Source organism: Salvelinus sp. IW2-2015, unplaced genomic scaffold (assembly GCF_002910315.2).
Source record: "Salvelinus sp. IW2-2015 unplaced genomic scaffold, ASM291031v2 Un_scaffold4878, whole genome shotgun sequence".
In the NCBI taxonomy this organism is placed as follows: Eukaryota; Metazoa; Chordata; class Actinopteri; order Salmoniformes; family Salmonidae; genus Salvelinus; species Salvelinus sp. IW2-2015.
Genome location: NW_019946147.1, coordinates 9,484 through 15,604, shown reverse-complemented (window position 1 = coordinate 15,604; position 6,121 = coordinate 9,484). Strand labels below are relative to the sequence as shown.

Below are 6,121 nucleotides of genomic sequence, written 5' to 3'. Positions count from 1 at the left end.
TTTATTAAGGTAGATCTTAGCAGGTAGTGTACAAAACAACGTCCTGAAGCTGAACAATACAAAACAACCTCTATCGTGCTCCAGTCTGGTAAGTCCATCTATCATATCATTATATTCTGATAAGATGTTACAACAACAGTGGATATAAGATACAGGGTGACATTTTTGTAGTGCTAAATCGTTGTACAAAGTGCAAAAAATACCGTAAACCTCATTGTAATCTCTGTAAAATGCGGCTTCATTAAATGGTCATTGCAGTAACTCCTATCAATTTAAATAGTTGATAATATCAAAGCTATGTTGTATCATGTTGGGTATTGTTATGCTGATTGGTATGGTCTCCTCAACATGTTGTTTACTACAGGTGCTGTAAAGTCATGAGGAGAGACAACATCCTAACCTTTTCTGTGCTGTGTGTCTTTCCATGCTTGGACTTCCGGGTGTGGACTACAAAGATGGTAAGATACAACACTATTTTGAGTGCATTTGAATATGAAGAGAGAGACAGAGAGTGAGAGTGAGAGTGAGAGTGAAGAGAGAGAGAGAGAGAGAGAGAGAGAGAGAGAGAGAGAGAGAGAGAGAGAAGAGAGAGAGATAAGGAGAGAGAGAGAGAGAGAGAGAGAGAGAGAGAGAGAGAGAGAGAGAGAGAGAGAGAGAGAGAGAGAGAGAGAGAGAGGGGGGAGAGAGAGAGTGATTAAATGATCAAAATAACAGGCAAATGTTTAGTTATGGATAAAGTTAAGTGTGTGAAGACATTATGACTGATGGCCAGCCTTACATTTTGTCTCTCATCATAATTGTATTTGCATTTTCTTGTTTCATACCTTTGTCTATTTTTCTCTCTTCCATTCACTAAAGTCAGTCTCTCCTCTGCATGGTCTAAAATGCAACATCCCTTTAAACATCGGCTCCAGACTCTGTTGATGACTCCTACAAGGGCTGTGAGAAGAAGATGTTCAGGAAGTGTGGCGTGACTATTACTGCCAAAAGAGAGACAAAATAACAAAGATTTCAACCAGGCCTGGACCGATGCTCGAGGCCAGTTACAACCAAAACCGAACAGAGCACTGTCTAAAACCTATTCCTGGCAATCAAGGTGTATGTGACTGAATACCCCAAAATATACAAGTCATTCAACGAGGCCACTCGTACCCAAAAGAAGAGCTACAGCCAAACATTAAGTACCACTCCCTGCACTTCCTTCTGACCAATGCCTTACGAATCCTGAACAAGAAAAACAAGCGTTTCCAAACCTTCCGAGGAACGAACGTGTCTTTCCGCGGAGTCGAGAATACTAAAATGCGATTCGGACAGTTCACCTCGAGCTCTTAGACAAGAAAATTGCTAAACGCTTTGAACCTAAATCCTGTTTTGAGATCGCTACCTACTTTGGTGCCCCACTGGGAAGTACTCTCAGCTGCCAGATGAGAAAGAAGGTTGATTCCCCCCTACGAGGTGTTCAAATCACCAAGTGATGAGAGAAAAGAACAAGAAAGACCTCTGGTGTGACGTCGTCTACAAGGCTTGGAAGAGTACTAAGAAAGGAAAAAGTTGACCTGAAATGCAAGATGGTTGGAACACTCCAAGGAGAATAAAATCAAAACAGCAACACAGTTGTTCTTGCTTTCAGTCAAATTATGAAATGCAGTTTTTTTCACCCCGTGGCATCCCCGTCCACCGGCGCTCCCGCCCACAAATACAGGAAATACAAAACATTAGCGGAGCTTTTTCAAATTTCAGATTGTCAGACCAGTCCTGTTGTAAAATGTTTTCCACATCGTTTGTTAGATTGTTAACATTTCTTTCTGCCAGTGAATGGCATTTGTTGTCATGTGCACTGCAGCTTTTGCTAAAAAAACCTATAATAAAATAGCAATATTACATCTTTCCTGTCCTAATTATCTACTTCCTCAACATCCATTATAAAGAGATGAATTTTCATCTCACTTGAAGGAAAATGTGTTTGTTCTCAAGGTAATAATTAAAATGGGCTATAAATATACTCCGATTTAATAAAAGAATAGCAAAGATAACCTGAGCTCCAATCATCCCATCTGAGTGAGATGTTTGCACGTGGTATTCTTCACACATTACACAGTACAGTAGTTGTACAAAGTAATGACACTTATCATGCTTTTGAAATGAATTGGAGACGAGGGAGGGAGAACAGTAGCAGAGTTGGTAGTTTCCTGTGTCTGTGAGTCAGAGTGAGATGGGAGGAGAACACTAGCCAGGGTTAGTGTTTCCTGTGTCTGTGAGGTCAGAGTGGAGATGGGAGGGAGAACAGTAGCAGGGTTAGTAGTTTCCTGTCTGTGAGGTCAGAGTGATATGGGAGGAGAACAGTAGCAGGGTTAGTAGTTTCCTGTATCGTGAGGTCAGAGTGAGATGGGAGGGAGAACAGTAGCAGGGTTAGTAGTTTGCTGTGTCTGTGAGGTCAGAGTGATTGGGAGGGAGAACAGTAGCAGGTTAGTAGTTTCCTGTATCTGTGAGGTCAGAGTGATATGGGAGGGAGAAACAGTAGCAGGGTTAGTAGTTTCCTGTGTCTGTGAGGTCAGAGGTGAGTGGAGGGAGAACAGAAGCAGGGTTAGTAGGTTTCCTGTATCTGTGAGGTCAGAGTGAGATGGGAGGGAGAAAATTAGCAGGGTTAGTAGTTTCCTGTGTCTGTGAGGTCAGAGTGAGATGGGGGGAGAACAGTAGCAGGGTTAGTAGTTTCCTGTGTCTGTGAGGTCAGAGTGAGATGGGAGGAGAACAGTAGCAGGGTTAGTAGTTTCCTGTATCTGTGAGGTCAGAGTGAGATGGGAGGGAGAACAGTAGCAGGGTTAGTAGTTCCTGTGTCTGTGAGGTCAGAGTGAGATGGGAGGGAGAACAGAGCAGGGTTAGTCGTTTCCTGTATCTGTGAGGTCAGAGTGAGATGGAGGGAGAACAGAGCAGGGTTAGTAGTTTCCTGTGTCTCAGAGTGAACAGTAGCAGGGTTAGTAGTTTTGATGTGTTCCAGAGTGAGATGGGAGGGAGAGCAGTAGCAGGGTTAGTAGTTCCTGTGTCTGTGAGGTCAGAGTGAGATGGGAGGGAGAACAGTAGCAGGGTTAGTAGTTTCCTGTATCTGTGAGGTCAGAGTGAGATGGAAGGGAGAACAGCAGCAGGGTTAGTAGTTTCCTGTGTCTGTGAGTGTCAGAGAGAGATGGGAGGGAGAACAGTAGCAGGTTAGTAGTTTCCTGTGTCTGTGAGGTCAGAGTGAGATGGGAGGAGAAACAGTAGCAGGGTTAGTAGTTCCTTGTATCTGTGAGGTCAGGTGAGATGGGAGGGAGACAGTAGCAGGTTAGTAGTTTCCTGTGTCTGTGAGGTCAGAGTGAGATGGGAGGAGAACAGTAGCAGGGTTAGTAGTTTCCTGTGTCTGTGAGGTCAGAGTGAGATGGGAGGGAGAGCAGTAGCAGGGGTAGTAGTTTCCTGTGTCTGTGAGGTCAGAGTGAGATGGGAGGGGAGAACAGCAGCAGGGTTAGTAGTTTCCTGTATCTGTTGAGGTCAGAGTGAGATGGGAGGAGAACAGTAGCAGGGTTAGTAGTTTCCTGTATCTGTGAGGTCAGAGTGAAGATGGGAGGAGAACAGTAGCAGGGTTAGTGTTTGCTGTGTCTGTGAGGTCAGAGTGATATGGGGGGGAACCAGTAGCAGGGTTAGTAGTTTCTGTATCTGTGAGTCAGAGTGATATGGGAGGGAGAACAAGTAAGCAGGGTTAGTAGTTCCTGCTGTCTGTGAGGTCAGAGTGAGAATGGGAGGAGAACAGTAAGCAGGGTTAGTAGTTTCCTGTGTCTTGTGAGGTCAGAGTGAGATGGGAGGGAGAAAGAAGTAGCAGGGTTAGTAGTTTCCTGTATCTGTGGAGGTCAGGTGAGATGGGAGGGAGAACAGAAGAGGGTTAGTAGTTCCTGTATCTGTGAGGGTCAGAGTGAGGGATGGAGGGACGCGGAAAAAGTAGGCAGGGCAGGGTTAGTAGTTTCCTGTGTCTGTGAGGTCAGAGTGAGATGGGAGGGAGAACAGTAGCAGGGTTAGTAGTTTCCTGTGTCTGTGAGGTCAGAGAGAGATGGGAGGGAGAACAGTAGCAGGGTTAGTAGTTTCCTGTGTCTGTGAGGTCAGAGTGAGATCGGAGGGAGAACACTAGCAGTGTTAGTAGCTTCCTGTATCTGTGAGGTCAGAACTCAATCTATCAACTACAATGAGGAGAGAGCTGTCTCGTTCCAGGCCGACTATATTGCAGTTGAGTAGCACGCATTAACAAATGGGCCTAAGATTGCTATACAACATGATATGATTAACTGATGTGTTAAACACCAATCCAGGCATTGTGAGATCTGGCGGGCGACTTCAATGTAGTCAATCTGGAACGTGGACACCTTAATTTTTATTTATTTTTCACCTTCATTTAACCATGTGGGCCAGTTGAGAACAAGTTCTCATTTACAACTGCAACCTGGTCAATATAAAGCAAAGTAGTGCGACACAAACAACACAGAGTTAGACATGGAATAAACAAGCGTACAGTCAATAACACATAGAAAAAGAAGAAGGTCTATATACAGTGTGTGCAAATGGCGTGAGGAGGTAAGGCAATAAATAGGCCATAGTAGTGAAGTAATTTCAATTTAGCAGATTAACACTGGAGTGATAGATGAGCAGATGATGATGTGCAAGTAGAGATACTGGTGTACATTTCATTCCTCCATGCTGAAAGGACAAAAGGGATTGTGTCTGCTGCTTTAAGATTTACAATGGGCAGGAGGTGTCATTAAATCCCCCACCTCCATACCTCTCCATCTCTCCCCCGCTGGCGGGTGTGAGAGATATATCTCTGTGGGATTATGGTCCACGGTAACCTGACCCGAACAGGCCAGTCATGACAGGGTCATCCTGCATTTCTCTGTCAGCAAGGTAAGGGTCATGTTCCAAAACACTATATTTTTATTTATTTTTTATATTTCACCTTTATTTAACCAGGTAAGCTTGCTGAGAACAAGTTCTCATTTACAACTGCGACCTGGCCAAGATAAAGCAAAGCAGTGCGACACAAACAACAACACAGAGCTACACATGGAATAAACAAGTGTACAGTCAATAACACAATAGAAAAAAAGAAGATCTATATACAGTGTGTGCAAATGGCGTGAGGAGGTAGGCAATAAAAAGGCATAGTAGAGAAGTAATTACAATTTAGCAGATTAACARTGGAGTGATAGATGAGCAGATGATGGTTGCAAGTAGTTTTCCTGGTGTGCAAAAGAGCAGAAAAGTAAATAAAAACAATATGGGGATGAGGTAGGTAGATTGGGTGGGCTATTTACAGATGGACTATGTACAGCGATCGGTTAGCTGCTCAGATAGCTGATGTTTAAAGTTAGTGAGGGAAATGAACTACTCCATCCTGCATCTCTCTGTTTCCAGCAAGGTAAGGGTCATGTTCCAAAACTCTAAAATGGGCCTCCTTTCCTCATATTGTCTCTCTGGTCACTGATTTGAAAGGACTTGGTTGGTGTAAGTTACCAGCTCTTCTGGTCAGAGATGGTGCCACCACTACCACCACTACTACCACCACTACCACCACAACCATTACTACCACTACCACTACTACCACCACAACTACCACAGTTTTCTGACTAAGCTTTCTCTCTCTCTCTCTCTCTCTCTCTCTTTCTTTCTCTCTCTCTCTGTCTGTCTGCTCCATCTCCCCTCCCTCCAGGTGACAGATCCCCCTCGTCCAACTGCCCGGCCGACTTCAGTGCCTCTTTCCGGCAGTACTCTACCAACCTCACCGACAGTGTCAACTAGACAGGCATCGTCTGTGTCACCCTATGCCAGCGCAACGGGACCCTCAACACTTCTACGGCGGTGGGGCCCAGAGCCAAGAACGTGACCCGGGTGGCATGCAGTGCCACCTGCTGATCAAATAAGGTAGAAGTAGTGGATAGGACAGGCAACATGGGTGTGTGCCTTGGCTCAGTGAAAGWCTKTGTGGTGGTGGTTGTGAGCTCTACATCCCAGGGCCCGGATTCCCAATATCATCGTAAGGCCATCGTTATTACCATAGGATCCTATTGTTCTAAGATTAACTTAGCCTTAATATGCTTTTGGGAAACCG

General features: G+C 44.8%; 1 pseudogene; it reads left to right on the top strand.

Moving 5' to 3' along the window:
- The window catches only part of LOC112077733 (ecto-ADP-ribosyltransferase 5-like), a 2,151-nt pseudogene extending 536 nt beyond the window's left edge, over positions 1–1,615 (top strand).
- Positions 1,616–6,121: the final 4,506 nt, after the last annotated feature.